Below are 16800 nucleotides of genomic sequence, written 5' to 3'. Positions count from 1 at the left end.
TTGGAGGCTGACACTAAAAAAATGAATGCAATCTCCTACCAAAGTTTTAGATCACTGACTATACCAGTAGTCCAGTTTAATAAGATGTTGCTTCTGTCTTGTTTCAAGGTCTTCATACACAAGTGAACAATTATAGATTTTAAGTTTTATAAGCTGATCATGCAGTTGGTGAAACCGAGAAGCTTATATATTAGTTTAATTACATGAATCACTTTTAATTGGTGGTGGGGTTTATTGGGATTGACGAATTATATTCTATCTGAGAAATAAGTAACAAGTTTAAGATGATACTTAGGATATTTTTCTCGCAAGCTCTCATGTACATGTGCTGCAACATCCAAGTAAGTTATTGTGTTGGCGTTGAAGTGCAAAATGCATCGGGTATTTCTTCTTAGTGATGTAAATTAATGTGAAGCTATCAAGAATGCAACCCAAGTTTGATCCAATGTTTATGACCATGAACGAGCTCGTATAAGCATTTGAGGTTAGATGTTTATCAGAAGGATTTACTAGTCGTAGTCATCCAAAGATGGAATTGAGGTATTTTAAGACTATTCCTTACTTCTCTTTGGCATGACCCAAGTAGCGATACGTAAATGTAATGCTATCCCATAAGTGGTTCTACTCTTAGAAGTTAAGGATATCTACATTATTTATTCCTATAAAGTGATATTCAAGCATGTCTAAATATGTACTGATTCCCCATATGTTCTATTACCATATTGTCTATTCAAGGATCTCATAATATTCCAAAAGATCATATTGTCTTACTTCATTATGCATTGCATTCATTTATATATATGCATTTACCCACGACTCAAACGGCGTTATACACACACACACATACCACACACAAATACACACATATATATGTATATATATATATATGTATGTATGTATGTATATAAGATATGGAAAAATGTTATGGCGTTATATATGCACCACCACCTGATCAGCTAGTATACGTTGATGATTTTGCCTACAGTGGTCGAGATAATATGATGGGATGCCCATAGAGGCTTGATGATGTTATGAACACATGTACCTATACACGACATGACATTCATATGCATATGCATGACAATATAAGTATTTCATAATTTACAAAGCTACCCAGACTTACAGGTTAAGTCCTTTACTCCATGTTTCTTCCATGTCCTTTATACACTGATTTACATGCCTTGCATACTCTGTACATTATTCGTAATGACGTCCTTTTGTTGGGGATGCTGCATTCATGCCTGCAGGTATTGATAATCAGTCTGACAAGCCTTCATAGTAGATGAGATTGGTTTTAGTTAAGGATCGGTAAGACTCCACCTCATTCGTAGTGCAGCCGAGTCTATGAGTCATCATGTCAGAAGTTTTCTACAGACTTATGGGTAGGCCGGCACCCTGTCCCATTTGATATCAAATAATCTTATAGGCTTTCTAGACAGAGGTTAATCTTGTATAGTATGTCAGAGGCCTTGACGGCCCATATGTATTCATGTTTTAAGAAAAATTATTCAGTGATATTGTATTTTCTCACGTACAGTTGTACATCATGAGTTGTGTCCATGTGGGCCCATGATAGTTACAAAAGGAATAAGTCCATCTAACTCAAACTATGTATGTTCTTGTTTTAGTCGAACGATCATAAGTTACAGAGTAGTTCGCTCGGGCCAGCACAGCACAGGGTGCCAGCCACACCTCCCCAGGTTTGGGGTATGACAATGACTATAGTATCACATTAATATTCATCTACATATCATGTCTATAAGACCTTAATTGACTAATTGGCTATTATTGTTGCTATTTTTATCACATCATTCACTTAGAAAATATGCCAATAGGAATCAAACGATAAATCTGCCAACTATTGGAACCTAGCTATAAAGTATTGCTACTCACTTAGAAATCATGCCAATAGGAACAAACACGAGTAATTCTAAATCATTCCAATGGTTTTTCATTGCCCCATTGCGTAAATCACTTAGAGATCATGTCTATAGGTCTTGATAACTTATAATCTGTAATCTCAACGATCAGCATAACAGTACCAGATACGCTTAAACTGTGCAGTCGTTTAGAAACCATCTCTATAAGTTTAAAGTGACGCCTCGAATCTGAAACTACTTGTACACTTGAAATCAAATCACATAGAAACCATATCTATAAGGCTTTATGACTTTAATTCTGATACTATCTAATTGGAAAATCTGCTTGCGTGCATTTGTTGTCTAAGTGTGGAGCTTAACTTGAGCCTTTAACTGCCTTTACATGAAGTCCTATTTGTTTTGTATGTCGCCTAGTTTTATCATTTTGAGCAGCCTAAGTAAAGTCTAGAACCACCTAAATAGAGGTCCCAAGCGTCCTGGACCATAGGCATAGGACGGGTAGTGCACGCATAGGGTACAACTTAGAATTGAATTAGAGTGCCTTTAGGTAAACAACTTTAACATAGTAATGGGGTAGCAGGAGATGATAGTCTGTGCCCTTTTAATAATATGAGTAACTCCCTATTCCAAGGGAGTTGCAAAGTAAAATTTATGTTGTACGGGGTGATCCTTTATGCTAAAAAACTTCGGAGCCCCCTTTCTTTATACACTTAGTCATATAATATAGACCGTTATAGTTATATCATTGTAATCCTTAAGATTTTATATCAATTCTCATTCTGTTATAATAAAACTCTTTGACCTTTTATTTTCTTCGCTTATGTGATCATCTTGCCTAATTATAATTCACATCGTCTTAAGTTCGGCCGGGACCCACATTTGTGGACCTTAAAGAGTGCCTAACGCCTTCTCTTTGAGGTAATTTGAGCCTTTACCTGATCTTTAGTGGTGTTGACTAGTAAAAAAGAGTTATCTACATAATATGTGCCCTAACACATCTTTAAAATCGTTAGGTGGCGACTCTTCTTCTTTCGCAAGTAAATGGGATGCGATAAGGGTCATTCTCACTAAAATCAAGCATTGGTTAACATAATCAACTTAGGCATATAATCCAAGAATCAAAGGGTTCAAATCAACCTAAAATCTTCTCATAACGAAATTAATCAACCCGCAAATCATAAAACCACAAATGCACATATGTGAAGCATAAAAAGGGGAAACGGGGCGCAAATACACAAATTGACTGGTCAGATCGTTACATTCTCCTCCTCTTAAAATAAATGTTCATCCTTGAACGTGAATAATGAAATACATGAAATGATGAAAAGGTGTGGATAATGACTCCACATGTCGTGCTCGGCCTCCCGTGTCTCCTCCTCGACCGTATGACCGCTCCATTAGACATTCACTTAAGCAATATACTTTGACCTCAGCTTTCGGACCTGCCTATCCAAGATGGTCACCGGACCCTCAACATAAGTCATATACTTGTCCAATTGGACTAAGATGAAATATTTTACATGGTACGAATCATGATAATACTTCCGGAGCATTGAAATTTGGAACATGTCACGACCCTAACCCCGAACCTGGTCGTGATGGCGCCTCTTGTGAAGACAAGGCCAGCCAATTAAACCCAATTCACTCTTTAAAACAGTTTAACAAGATAAAAATAGTCTAAGCATGATTTAATGATAATAGGTAGCGGAAATACAACCCGACACAACCCTAACCGGGGTGTCACAAGTCACGAGCATCTACTAGGGTATAAATACAACTGAAAATCTGAAGTGTACAAATACAAACTAATGAAATGAAGAGAGAGAAAAGCGGTGCTGCGAACGTCGGCAACTACCCTGCTAACCTCTGATGATTCTGCATCTGACCAGCCAATACCCGCTACTGAGTTCAGAAATACCTGAATCTGCACACAAGGTGCAGGGAGTAAAGTGAGTACTCCAAAGCATATCATGTAAAGCATATCAGGATGCTGTATAGAAGAAGTTCAAATCCAGTAAGAAAGCAGTGAAGCTGTAAAATCTCTTAAAACATCTTAGCTCAGTTTGAAACTTCTTTGAAAATGACTTTTTCAACAGTTATGCAAATGAATGCAGAACCATTAGTGCAGATAAGCACATAAATCCGCCCCTCGGGCACGAATACACAATTTAAATAGGTAAATGGCATGCAAATAAGAAAAGATAAGCACACAAGGTTTGCCCCTCGGGCACAATGTCATCAAATCCGCCCTTTGGGCAATGTCTTAGAACAGTACTAGCCCCTCGGGCTCAATCTCAGAACAATACCAGCCCCTCGGGCTCAATCTCACATCACAATGGGTACCCGTGCTCACTAGGGGTGTACAGTCTCCGGAGGGGCTCCTTACGGCCCAAGCGCAATTTCAAGCCATCTTATGGCATCAAATCTAGGCCCTCGGCCTCATATCAATCAACAAGCCACTCGTGGCGTACATATCTCAGGCCCTCAGCCTTATAATCAAATCAGTATCTCACTGCTGCGGCGTGTAGCCCGATCCAAAAGTATCCTCACAATACAGGCCCTCGGTCTTACTCAGTCAAAAATCACGTAATCCACTCGGGCAACAGTAAAACATGATGCTCAGCCCAAAATGTTATTTGAAATATCATTTCAAGTGTTAAAGCAAAATAAACTTGGCTGAGTTTTAAAAACAGTGGAAAATAACATGACTGAGTTCAAGTATAAAATCAATATAGTGAGGAAATATCAACAACAATTCCCGAAGGGTTCAAATAGCTGGCACTAAGCCCAAATGTGACATTCAGCCCAAATAATGATGATAGCAATTAGTTTTCAGTAAAATACGCGGTAAAATCATCAATTGGGATGGACCAAGTCATAATCCTCAATAGTACACGACCCCACACTCGTCATCAAGCGTGTGCCACACCTTAATAAGGCACTACGATGTGCAATCCGGGGTTTCAAACACTCAGAGCATCATTTACAATCATTACTCACCTCGAACCGGCTAAATCTCTAGCTCACAATGACTTTTCCCCTCGAATCAACCTCGACGCGCGTCAAATCTATCCAAAATCAGAATGAGTACGTCAAAATATGCTACGGGAACAAAGCCCAAGCGAAAACAATCAACAAAGGGCACAAATCCCGAAATTACCAAAACCTGAGTACCGGGACCACTTCTCGAAACTCAGAAATTTTTACATCAATAGATTCCTCATCTTCCCACGAGTCTATGCATATCAAGAATACAAAAATCGGAGTTCAAATGACCCCTCAAATCCTCAATTTAAGGCCTCTTAACTCAAGCCCTAATCCTCCATTTTTAGCATTTTAATTCATTTAATTTCATCCTTAATCCATGAAATACTACCATAGAAATATTTTTTAGGTCCAAAAATCCTTACCTTAACGAGGTTTCCTTGAAATCCCTCTTCCAAATCGTCCAAAAGCTCTCAAGTCGAAGTCAAAAATGGTGGAATAACTCAAACTCACGAAATAAAATGACTTATATGTTCTGCCGAGGCCTTTCTGCATCTGCGGCATTTTAACCACATCTGCGGTACCGCATTTGCGGTCTACCCTCCGCATCTACGGAAATCACTTAAGGGACCAGAATCCGCATCTGCGATGAAAACTCCGCATCTGCGACTCCGCAGATGCGACAATACTGACCGCTTCTGTTGTCCCTGCCAAATTCCTCCTCGTCCACTTCTGCGGCCATTCCAATGCATATGCGGCACCGCACCTGCGGTCCCCAAACCGCAAGTGCGAAAATACCAGAAGCAGCAATATCGGCTGCTGCAACAAAATTCCAATTTCTTTCCTAATCATCCGAAATCACCTCGAGGCCCTCGGGACCTCAACCAAACATGCCAACATATCCCATAACCTCATTCAAACTTGTTTCAACCTTCGGAAAACACCAAACATCATCAAAATGACAAATTTGCATCGGATTCAAGCCTAAGAATCCCAAAATCTTCTAGATTACGCTTTAGATAAGAAACCCAACCAAACCACGTCCGAATGATCTGAAATTTTACACACACATCCCAAATTATACAGCAAAGCTACTGCATTTCTTGGAATTCCATTCCGACCTCTATATCAAAATCTCACCTATCAACCGGAAAACGCCGAAATCTCAATTTCGCCAATTCAAGCCTAAACCTTCCACGGACTTCCAAAATGCATTCCGATCACGCTCCGAAGTCCCAAATAACCTAACAGAGCTAACCAAATAATAAAAATTCCAATCCGAGATAATATACAAACAAGTCAAATATTGGTCAAACCTTTCAAATTTCAAGCTTCAAATTAGGAAGTATTCTTCCAAGTTTATTCCGATTATCCTGAAAACCAAAACTAACGATTTACATAAGTCATATTACATTACATGGGGAAAGTAATGCCCGAGAACTAGCTAGAAAACGCAAAAGCTCAAAACAACCGGTCGGGTCATTATAGAACACCCAGTGAACTGCCGATAGGCTGGGCGACAACTTGTAGGCCACCTTACCAATATTCTCAAGGATCTCAACAAGTTTGATATACCCAAGGATCAACTTGCCCTTCTTTCCAAACCTCATCACACCCTTCATGGGTTAAACCCAAAGCAAAACCTATCTCAAACCTTAAATGCTACATCACGAACCTTTCGATCAGCATAACTCTTTTGTCTAGACTGGGTTGTACTAAGCCGATCCTGAATCAACTTGACTTTATCTAAGGCATCTCGAGCAAAATATGTGCCAAAAACCTAGCCTCTCCTGGCTCAAACCAACCAATTGGAGAACGACGTAATCTCCCATATATGGCCTCATAAGGAGCCATCTGAATACCCGATTGATAGTTGGTTTTGTAGACGAACACCACAAGCGGCAAGAACTCATCCTAAGAACTCCTGAAATCCACAGCACAGGCACGAAACACATCCTCTAATATATTAATAGTGCGTTTGGATTGTCCATCCATTTGAGGGTAAAATATTGTAGTCAACTCAACCTGTGTGCCTAATTCACCCTACACAGCCCTCCAAGAACTGATGTGAATTGTGTGCCTCGGTCGGAGATAATGGACACCGACACGCTGTGGAGACGAATAATCTCACGAATATAAAATTAAGCCAGCTGATATGAAGAATATGTATCCACCACTGGGTTGAAATGAGCCGACTTGGTCAACCTATCCACAATAACCAAAACTACGTCAAATTTCATCAAGGTCCATGAGAGCCCAAAAAGGAAATCCATGGTAACAAGCTCCTACTTCCACTCGGGAATCTCAAGTCTCTAAAGCAAACCACCCGGCCTCTCTTGCTTGTATATGACCTATTGATAGTTTAGGCACTAAGCCACATATGCTACTATTTCTTTCTTCATTCTCCTCCACTGGCAGTGTTAGCTCAAATCCTAATACTTTGTAGCGGCTCTCGAATGAATGGAACACTGCAAACTGTGGGCCTCCTTGAAATCAACTCACGTAAACCATCCACATTGTGCACATATAGCAGCCCTGCATCTGCAACACCCTGTCATCTCCAATAGAAACCTCCTTGGCATCACCGTGTTGTACCATGTCCTTAAGGACAAGAAAATGGGGGTCATCATACTGACTCTCTCTAATACACTCATATAAAGAAGATCGATAAACCACGTAGGCAAGAACCATCCTGAGCTTCACAACATCCAATCTAGTAAACTAACTAGCAAAGGCCTAAACATCCAGGTCTAGTGTCCTCTCTACTACTAGTAGATATGCTAAACTGCCCAAATTCTACGCCTGACTACTCAAGGCATCTTCCACCATATTGGCCTTTTCGGATAATATAGAAAAGTGATATCATTATATTTAAGGAACTCTAACCATCTCCGCTGTTGCAAGTTAAGATCATTTTTCTTGAACATATGTTGGAGACTCCAGTGGTCGGTATAGACCACACATGGTACAACGTACAAATAATTCCCTTAAATCTTCAATATATGAACAATAGCTGCCAATTCCAAGTCATGGACCGGATAATTCTTCTCATGAACCTTCAACTACTGAGATGTGTAGGAAGTCTTCTGATCATTCTTCATAAACACCACGCCAAGCCCAATACACGATGCATCACAATACATAGTGTAAGACCCCGAGCCTATAGGCAACACCAACATTTGGGATGTACTCAAACAATCTTTGAGATTTTAAAAGCTTTCCTAAAACTCCTCAGACCATCTGAAAAGAACACCCTTCTAGGACAATGTAGTCATAGGTGCAGAAATGGATGAGAAACCCTCCACAAAACGGTGATAATACCCGGCCAAACAAAGAAAACTTTGAATCTCAGTAACTGAAGACGGTATGGGCCAACTCTGAACTGCTTCAATCTTCTTCGGTTCCACCTTGCTTCGCTCAGCCGACACCACATGACCCAAAAAACACCATCGAATCAAGCAAGAATTCACACAAAAAGTTTTGCATATAACTTCTTCTCTCTCAGGTTCTGGAGCACGATCCTCAAATGCTACTCATGATCATTGTTTACCGTGAAAATGGTAATAAAAATTAAATTTGTTGATGGGACTCTAAAAATACATGATCTATTTTATGCTAGTCGTTAGAGTAGTGGATGCTAGATATGTGAAAATAAAGGTGAAATGCGAGCTAAAACAATGTTACAATCAAACCGATGAGTTAATTATCCGGGCCTCGGGCTAACCGATGAAGGGCCTCGAGGTCGATGTCTGTGCTCAGGCTCGAGATATTGAGGGTAACGAGAAGGGACTAACAGTTAGAATATAATTAAAAGAGGCTTTTTATGCCAATATCTAGCAATAAATGAAGAACAAGTGTGAAAGAAATAAATGAAAGAGGTAGTCTCGAGCGAGTAAGTTAGAGAGAAAAGAAAGAGAGAGTTGTTATTGATCTTGTGTAGAATTGTTGGAGCAAAAATAGCCCTTTACAAAGTGATGAGGATCCCTTTTATATAGGAGGGGAAATACAACATAGTATAGAATGCATTAATTGTAAAGGTACGGAGATGGGATGGCTAGACATGATACCAGACTCTGTCGGTGTTTCCCGCTCGCCTTGGAAATTCCCCTTCCTTAGCACTGTCGTTGGATCGAGCATAAATGAACATCGAGGGAGTGAACTTTACCGCAACCCCACAGCCTCGAGGTCTCGATATGACTTCCCGAAACTCCTTAATGATGAGAAATTGGATCCTCTGATTTTACCGTATACAGATAGTCTCCGCGTTTCCTGGAATGAAGTAATAGGAAACGATCTTGAGCCGTCGTTCCGAGGACATCATTTCTGTGACATCAACCGATAAGAGCATTAAATGCCATGTTCCAGAAAACCATGCCAAGGTCGCTATCAAATGCGATAATTGAGGAACCCACGAACTGCCATTGGCTCGTCCTTTCCGCTGCCCATGCACTTCCTATAAATGCATCGACTGTTTGACACTACTTATTTTCACCCCATCTTCAACTTCGCAAGTCAGAACCCATCGCCTTTTACATTCTTACATCTTGTTTTAGAGAATTTTTTACCATTGATATGGCTAGGACCTCTAGAACGGTTCCTCGACGGAACGAAGCTGCATCATCGTCCCGGTCGCCTAAAGAGAAAGCCAGACCGATTCCTTCCTTGTTACAGTGTACTCCACCTAATCTCAATACGTCAAAGAATTTCAACATCGATACCACTTTTTCCACAACGGGCCAGTGTGAGCATGTGTCCTGATACATTAGCGTCATGACCAACATACAAACGGTGAGGATAGACTACCGATGGAGCGAGACAGTAGGGGTGGAGATTCCCGGTCCTAATCAGAATATAATGGACTATAAGGCTAGCTTTCATTACGTGTATACCTACCCGTTTACCTTGGGTCCTAATAACTCTTCCGAATCCTCTCCCCCGGATATAGACCCGGTTATCCTTGAATTCTGTGACAAGTACTAAGTGATGCTTGGTCAGATCTATCCTTCTTTCAGGGGGATAGTATTGATGCTCCTCCACTTCACCGAAGGGGTTGGGGGTGAAACTTTTACCCACAATTATTTGATCAGGATGTATAGCCCTCAATATTATCGAGGTTTGATCAGGCTCCATCATCGGTCCAAAAAATGATTTTTCTCGAGCATCAACGAGGGAAAGGATCGAGGGTGGAGCAAATTTGTCCAGGTGAAGACCTCGGATATCATCCCGGCCTGGAGGATGCCCTTTCCTGAAAAATGGAACACGCAACGTAAGAAATATTCCCTTAACCACTTTTTAATACTTTTCTTCTAAAATAACGACCTCTCTACGCTTCCTACAGCCGTTGCTTGGTACCCCGAGGCGGTTCCAGATTTGTTGGGGTGGATCGAGTGGTTGGAAAGGCATTCCCATATCTTGTTTGGGATTGGACAGACATGGCCAAGGATAGATGGGCCAAGAATCATGGTAGAGTTTCCTAACCACCTACGCCTCATATTTGTGTTTCTATCTGCGCCCTTAGTGATGACATCTTGCGGTTACTGCGCTTGTGCAGGTCTTGCGAGAAGATACAGATGAGGCCACCCCTGGTGGCGAAGTGGAGGCTTTGTAGCTCGGCAAGGGCATGAAGAGAAAAGGCAAGGCGACTGTCGCCCTTCCTATGGCAAAGAAAACCAGGTCACTTGAGACTCGATCCACTGCTGGGGCCTCTGCTTCAACTTCAGGGGCAAATCCCAACACCAAGGAAGAGGATGATGATGAGTGCCAGCTAGCACAGAGGACGAGGTTGAATGCGAGAGCCTCGCAGGTACCTCGATCGGAGGCTGCTGAGTCCAGAACGGCTAACTCCGGTCAGCCTCGTAAACTGGAGACCCTTGAAGAGTGTGTTAATACGGCCTCAAATTGCACAACCGGGTTTGGTGCAGTTTCCATTGAGGGGGGGGACCGCTGCCATCGATCCTGAAGGGTCTAGGCCCGAAGCTTTTCTGGACAAAGGGTTGCCTTTTTGGGGAAGTTGGCGACATGAACAACTTCATCTCATGTTTTCAGGTCTTGTCAGGGGAACTGAGGGACGCTCAAGAAGCAGTCACTGTCAAAGCAGGGATTCCTCTCTAAGGGGGAGGCTCTCTTGCCAACATCTTTGACGGTGTTAGTGATAATGTCGGTCTTGATGTTCCCAACGTCGTCAAGGCGGCGGAGAAATTCATACGGTAGGTGATAGACATTTAATGGTAGGTGATAATGTCGTGCATTTCTTTTAGTCTCGGGCCTCGTTCTCTGTCTTTCTAACTTTTTTTCTATGATGCAGTGCAAAGATATCTACGATCATGCCTTCCTTCGGCTCCACGAGGAGCTTTCTTACCATGAAAAGGAGTGTAAGAAACTTATCACGATGCTGCGTGATTCGGAGGCTCGCTCTGCCTGGGGAGGGAAAGAACTATGAGAGTTCCGAGCTGCTTTGGAGACGGCGCTCTGGGAAAAGGCCGACCTTGTTGCGTAGGTATTTTTCCTTGATTGTACATGAATTCTGCTCCCGTGTTTCGACATAAATTGGCTTACCTTTATTTTGTTGGTCGAGCAGAGTGGTTCATAGATTAGCCAACTGAACACGGAGATCTCTAGGCTGAGGAAGCAAATTGAAGTAGCTAATGAGGAGTTGGTGACATTCCATGATCTTCTTAGGAATGCTCGCGAGGAGGTTGCTGCCTTGGCCGCAGCTAAGTCCGAGGTTGAAAGAAATGCTGCCACTTATCTCGAGGATGCAACCACGTCGCACAAAATAGCTCGTGACATATCGGTAGCAGCTGAACCGAAACTAGCCTGAGCTATTAATCATGCTAAGGCAGAGGCGAGAAGAGAGACCCTGAAGGAGATCGAGGCTAGAGGCATCGACCTGTCAGCTAATCTCGAGGAAGCCTGTGAATTATAGAGAGAACTAGCACTTTTAATTGTCCCTGATGAGGGTGAATATAGTAGTGATGAGGAGTAGTCTCCAAGTCGTTTTGCATCCCCTCTTTTTCCCTTTGTATGCAGCCCCGGGGGATAGATTTTGTAAAGATGTCTCCTGTGGGTATGTTATTGGTAATGTAAAAAAGAGGGAATTTCCTCCTATTAGTTTTTTCAGTCTCTTTTTTCTTTGTTCCTTTGCTTTTGTGGGTTGACTTCCGACTTTTGACGTTTACCTTTCAAAATCCATTTTTGGAGCAACCGGGACCCTCAAACTGGCCATGCCACGGGGTCGAATCGACAGCTCTTACTGGACCGGTGCTGGCGATATCGTGGAGCCCTCAAGGACTCATAGTTTTTTGAGTTCTGCGGGGTAGCGACATTCGCTTGATCTTGTAAAAGAGGGCCTGGGGTGATTCTTCCAGTATGTTTCCCTAGGAGAGGGCAACGTTAACGCGACTAGAATTAATTGGCCTTTTGGGTAGGTGGGAAGTTGCTGCTTTGCTCCTATATATTCATTCTTCTGCCTTTCCAATGGTGATTCTGTTGCTTTGATAAACTATCTCTTCCGCAGAGCCTGGCGTTTTGCGCTAGTTCTTCCGTTGACCCAATTCAGAATTTTTGCTCAGGTCCACATCTTTCTCCTCCTATTCTATCGTAGCTATGACTTCTACGTCAACGTTCAGTAGTCGGGTGGAGGGGAGTTCTTCTTGGGCTCCGCATTTGGTTAGTGATAGCGACTCACCGCCGATTCCTGATGAGCGAGCCTTGGGGTACCTTTCCTAGAGGTGAGCCGTCATGCTGGGGAGGCCTCCTAATATTCCGGGTCACTGGGAGCATGTGTCGAGGATCATCTCATTAGTGGGAGAGGAAAACCTCGAAATGATTAGAAAAGACTGCGGATGGGGAGAAGGCGCAGTATTACAAGTACCTTCTCCCGAAGAGAGCGTCATGACTTACGTTGAGGGGTTTTTGAGTGTATACACGCATGTTTTTGCATCGGGTTCCCCCGACCGGGTCGTGCTTGATTTTTGACGGAGATATCATGTTACACTAGCGCAGGCTCATCCCTTCCTTTGGAAAATAGTGCAGACGATGAGATATTTCGCCAATAAGGTCGGGATAGAGTTTACCCTCAGCCATCTCGTGAGGTTATATCAGCCACTGCATTACCGGGATTTGATTACTCTTCAGCGTCGATCTACTCGAGCTTCTATTGTCGGTAGCGAGGAGGACGAGGACTGTGAATGGATGAATCGGTTCGTTTGGATTCGAACGATCGATGTCATTCCTAGGGAATTTTTTCCATTTCTTGAGAAATGGAACTACACACATAAGTGTCTCATTCGAACTATCACCGTTTTGACCTGAGGCAGGTTCCGTAATGATGTCTTTCCATTCCATATTTGTAGCAACTCATTGGTCGCAAAATGAGGTCCCCGATTTAAGCTTCTTTGCACGAAAAAGGAAAGCGAGTTGGCTTCTTTACAGCGCGAGGTGGACCAGAGCCGAAGCTGTGAGATCTGCTGGGATAAATAGGTGCCCTATATTTCATGCTGGCTTGCGCACCCTATTTACCTCGGCATCTTGAAGTTTTGATATTTCAGTTGGAGGACAAGGCGGAGGAGCTGGGACAGCTCTGGGGTGAGGTTGGTCGAGTTAAATGTGAACTCAACGGGCTGAAAGTGCATGTAAGTGCCCATTTTGTGGCCAAAGAGAGTGCTCTGGTCATGGTTTCTGCTCCTGAGGTGCAAATCTAGATCGTTCGCGTGAATGATTCTGCTCGGGCGAATATGATCGCAAGACTCTCGTTCGAGCTTTCAAAGGCGAAGACCGAAGTAATGAATGTCCGGGCCGAGGTTGTAATGAGCAATACCAGGGCGGGACAGAAAGTGACAGCCTATTCGAAGAGTGCTGCCATTGCTAATGCTGAACTGAAGAGAGCCCTTGATCGTGCAAGCAGTAGCAAGGAGCATGCGAGGTGCAAATCCCGGAGGGAAGTTCTCGAGGAGATTCATGCCAGGGGATTTGATCTCTCAGAAGAGATCGAGCAAGCCAAAGGGGAGGAGTATGATACCAAATTCCTTCTATCCGATGCTGAAAACGGCAAGGAGGGGGACGCCAGGCATAGTCACCGAGGGGGGACGTTTATTCCCCCCTTGTTCTTATGTACATAGCTTTCATAGTATATTGTAGATGGAGCTTGTATTTCACCACCTGTATGTAAAAAAGGGGGAACCCCAGAATTTGTGTCTTCTATGTTTTTGTTTGTCACGATCTCAATTGGGTCGATTCGACCTTTGAATTAGTAAGAATCTTCGAACTCGTGGTGCGGCCCTGAGGTTTGTTAGGCCGGCGATAGAGGCTTTTACCTTTTGCCCTTGGGCATACGCATTTTAACTATTTTGGGTTCAGTCTCCGAGTCGGGCTTCAACTCGAGCTTAGTCGACCATCAAGTTTTGTATCTGCATGGGCTGGAAAGAATGGCTCTTACGCCTTGGGTCGAAGCGACCTTTTATGTGCGTGGCCCTAAGGCTCATGAAGCTGGCAACGATGGCTCTTACGCTTTGACCTTAGGCATATATAGTTAACTCTTTTGGATCCGGTCTCCGAATCGGGTTATGACTCGAGCTCACTTTACCCTCAAGCTTTCAAATTTTTAAGATGGCGATAGTGGCTCTTACACTTTTGGTTGTTGCGATCGTTTAGTATGTGTGGCCCTGAGGCTCATTTGGCTGGCCACAATGGCTCTTACGCTTTGCCCTTGGGCATATGTAGGCTTTGTTTTCCTCTTAAGGACTTTTTGAAATGATTTTGCCTGACCAGTCGTCAGTTCAGGAAAAACTTTGATTTCATGTCGTTTGCGGCTATGTTCGAGCACCTCGGAAGATTTAGCTCTTAGGGCGAGTAGATCAAAGCCTTGTGATTTGGAGCTGACATGGTCGAAGATCTTTTTCCTATCGAGGGTAGCCTGTTTAACTGGTTCTTTTCGAAGTAGATTTTATGTAATGGCCTGTGATTTTATAGTGATGGTCGGGCGTCCCCGATTCGCGTTAATTTGGCTGGTGCAGTCGTATTGACCGTAGTCATTTATATTTTGTCGGAGCCATTTTTGATCCCCGAGTGTGGTAGTTTAGGCATCTACACCGAGGGTATGCCCTTTTGGGAGTCTTATAAATGCAACATATAGCCTAAACTTCGGGATCGAGTTTTATGCATGTAGTAAGGTCTTACAAAATTTTCACGCCTATTGAGGTCCTACAGTTTTTTCATGCTTGTTGAGGTCTTACAGTTTTTTATGCCTCTTAAGGTCTTACATTTTTGTCATGCCTGTTGAGGTCTTACAGTTTTTTCATGCATGTTGAGGTCTTACAGTTTTGTTATGCCTATTGAGAACTTATAGTTTTGTCATGCCTATTGAGGTCTTACAGTTTTTGTTGCTATATTAAATATATCTTGCTAGACCGATTTTGCCCGCTCAGGGTCTTACGGCCTCGGGTTTTGAAGTGAATGGTAATTGGAGTCAGTCTCCGAGTCATCGAGTTTTCTTAGGCTCGGAGGCTGTTACTCGTTAGCTCGGAATTTCCTCATTGATGGCTTATGGGCATGGAGTTCTGATCCTGAGGCCATGCAGGTATCAAATTATTGAAGCTAGTCTTCGAGTATTTCGGGACGTACTCAATGGAGGGAACCTTGCTGTGAACACGCTGTATTTTCTTTAGAGTACGAGATGATTTTGGTGAAAGATATTCTTTGATTGTTTGGTGTAAATACATGTTGTTTTGTTGTCGTAAGCCCGACTTATGCGGGCACCGTTCGTTTGACTGTTTGGCCCGGTGCATCATTTCCTATTGGAACCTCGTTTGTCGTTTCCTAGTACATGGTTGATTGCAAAAGAAGACTTGTAAGCTTGTTGGGTCCTCCTTAGGTAGCGCGCGAATCTTGCCTCATTAAAAACCTTGCCAGCAAAAACCCATTTCGGGATAAAAACTCGATCAAAGGAAAAGACTGCAACGGACACTTCGAAACCTCGAGGTCCTCGATCCGGATCAGCATCTCGACTGCTTTGGTCGACGGCTTGCGCAAAAGTTATCGTGAAGTAAAAGATAGAAAAGTGAGAGATGATTATACTTTAGTGGCGATGGCGCTCTAGGGTTTCGGTGTTTGTTTGGTGGATGAGATGTGGTCCTTCATTTGAATACAACCAAGGATGTGTATTAAAAAATCGTGTGGATGATGTTTGGGGTTCGTCTACTTTGTTCTTTTTGGTTGTTTCTCTTTGTTGGGACTGGTTTTTAGTTCGATCGCTAAGGAGTTCCCGAAGGTGTCCATTATCGAGTAGCCGGGCCACTTCCACCCGGAGTTGCCTGCATCCTCGGTTCTATGCCCGTGTGAGTTGTGAAACTCGCATATCAAGTTATAGTTCCTATGGGAAGGATCCAAGTGTTTAGGCCTAGGCCATTTGGCATCCCTAATTTTGTTGATGGTGAACACGATGTCTGATATATCGATGTTGAAGTTATATTCTGATAGGCGAGGTGCCCCCGATGGCCCCGTGTCGCCCTCAAATCCACCTCTATTGATGGGTCCCTGGGGGTTCTGTCCTCTGTTCACCAATCAATTGTTGCGAGGCAGATATTGTCTCGGGACATTCCTCCTATCATCGGGGTACGACTGATACCTCTCTTTATTTAATTTTGACTCCTTCGCCATAAGTCTGCTCGGATATACTGAGCCCGAGAGGGCTCCCAGCTAGTCATCCTCGACCCTGATCTTTGACTGGTACCGATTGTGGACGTGCGACCAGGTTGCAGTAGGATATTCGATCAGATTCTCTTTCAGCTGCCTTGAGGCCATCGAGCTTCGTTCATTCAGGCCTTGAGTAAAGGCCTGCACCGCCTAGTCGTCGGAGACTGGGGGTAGTTCCATTCATTCCGTTTGGAAACGAGATACGAATTCTCGCAGCATTTCGTTCTCCCTCTGCTTAATATTG

Source organism: Nicotiana tabacum, chromosome 22 (assembly GCF_000715075.1).
Source record: "Nicotiana tabacum cultivar K326 chromosome 22, ASM71507v2, whole genome shotgun sequence".
In the NCBI taxonomy this organism is placed as follows: Eukaryota; Viridiplantae; Streptophyta; class Magnoliopsida; order Solanales; family Solanaceae; genus Nicotiana; species Nicotiana tabacum.
The sequence above is the reverse complement of the archived record's forward strand: the minus strand, read 5'-3'. Positions refer to the sequence as shown.